This window comes from Echinops telfairi, unplaced genomic scaffold (assembly GCF_000313985.2).
Source record: "Echinops telfairi isolate 266 unplaced genomic scaffold, ASM31398v2 ScPeMD7_1713;HRSCAF=2227, whole genome shotgun sequence".
NCBI classification, from domain to species: Eukaryota; Metazoa; Chordata; class Mammalia; order Afrosoricida; family Tenrecidae; genus Echinops; species Echinops telfairi.
In genome coordinates, this window is record NW_022105611.1 from 19,230,815 (window position 1) to 19,233,079 (window position 2,265).

Genomic DNA, 2,265 nt, shown 5'->3' on the forward strand with positions numbered 1-2,265 from the left:
ACAACAAAACAAACAAACAAAACACAGCAAGAAAGAAAAGCATGTAGTTAGTTCAAGGACTGTTTGTTGGCCTTTAGGAGTGTTTTCCAGTCCAGTCTGTTGGGGCACCACAAACTGGTCCCAAAGTCCACCTTCAGCATTCCCTGGGGACCTCGCCGCTCTGTTCCCTTGCTGTTCTGTTGCATCCCCTTAGTGTTTTGCCTCGGTGTAGGGGGATCAGATCGGGTGCAATTTTCACAATGTGTCTCCGGTGATGTCCCCTAAAGGGTTATGGGTCAGTGAGGGATGTCATGTCTCATAGTGGGGCCGACCATGTAGTCCTCTCTGTGGATTGGCTGCTCTAATCGGGAACATCGTCCTCAAGGCCTGGTGGGCCAGGATGTGCTCCACTCTCTCTTCCTCCCCCTTCATCTGCTCCTGTGTGTTATGATCAGTTATGTCCCTCTCCCAGAGCTGTAGATTCACTGCTGTCCTTTGAAATAAATTATTCTGGGGGAAGGGCAGGTGTCCACTTATGATTGACTATTTTTGATAAGTGCGACGCAGTTCCCTAGTTTTTTGTGTGGCATCTCTCTGCATACTGGTTAATCTAATGTCAGCCACATTCTTTCTGAGGGTAATCTGCCATTCCCAGGCAGGCTTGCATGTGTGTAAGTAAAGCAATGTTGTTGGCTTAATGGTCAGCAAGCATTGGGGAAGCAGCATAAAGAACCCAAAGATGCCTGGACTTAGGTCAAGATTCAAGATGGAGATGGAGCTCCCACTGTAGACAGCATCCTTCTATACACCAAATGCTTTAGAATGTAAACTCTCATACAGGCTGTGTATGAAATGGTTCACCTCTTTCTCCAGCTCAGATGTGGAGGATGTGAGCCTGGAAAGGTCATTTTCTGTTTGGTCCTCAGTGTCCTGTGGTTTAAAAGGAAAACTTCAACCCAGAAGTAAATCCCTCCACCCATGGACAACTGCTTTTAAGATTTCTAATTGGCATTTCATACACATCTCATACCATTCAACAGCCCAAGCATACTGAGAATCACTGTGCAATCATCCCCACAGTCAATTTTAGAACATTTTCTTTTTGTTCGTACTCTTGTTAGCTCCCCACTTCCTCACAACCTCCCCTAACAGGTCCCTAGGTAATGATTTATCGAGTTGCTGAGTCTGTAGATTTACTTCTCCTTTCTTACTCCCTAGTGGCCCTCACTCACAGCCATTGAGTCAATGCTGACTCATAGTGACCCCCTCTGGGCTTCAGACACTGTACCTGTTTGTGGGAGTAGAAGGCCCAGTCTTTCTCCTGTGGTGCTGCTGGCGGTTCCCAACTGCCGCCCCTGCAGATGGCAGCCCAACGCGTGACCACTGCCCCACCAGGGCTTACCCATCCTGGGCTTCATAGATTTTTAAAAAGCATATAAAACAAAATCAAGAGGCAAACACTCATACAACAATGACAAAATAAAGCAGAGAAAACCCTCAATTGAAAAGAAAGTATAAAATATTAAAAACTGCAACACGTTTAAAATGGGTTAAAAGAGAGATCAAATGATAAGGTGCATCATTTTAACATAACTGCATCAGCCATAATCGACTTTACAATGCTCTCTATCTGGTAACAAGGCTCTCCACTTCTCTGGATGATGGTCAAAAGCTTCATCCTCGTGTGGACCCTGCAAATGGATTTTGAACTTTCACTGTCATCCATAACCTTCTGTAAACTGTTGTTTCAATTTTAAGCTCTGATACTGTTCCCTCTTCCGGATTTAGATTTTATTATTTTTAATTCTTGGATCATACCAGCTGGTGTGCTTATTCCATGTGGACTTAGTTGATGCCTCCCTTAGATGGCTGCTTGTTTTGAGACAAGCCTTTAAACCAAGGTGCTATTCTTTCTGATAACCAGGCCCCATTGATTTCTTCACCACTATACTATAACACTTGTATCTTCAGTGATCTCTGTATTAGTAGGCCCAGGTCATAAAAACAAATTATTCTTAGATTAGGGATAGGATAAAATGTGAGCCCAAAGATGGAAAACTTATTTTTGACAAAGGCCTAAAACCCATTAAACTGGGAAGAGATAGTCTTTTTTAACAAACTATGCTAGCAAAATGGAATACCCATTTGCAGAAAAAATGAATCAGAATCCATACCTTACATCCTATACAAAGCTGAACAAAAGGCCTAAATGTAAAACTTTAAACGATTATGATCCTAAAACAAACAAAAAAGGGATAAATTTAGAGGTCCCAAGCTGTGACATCA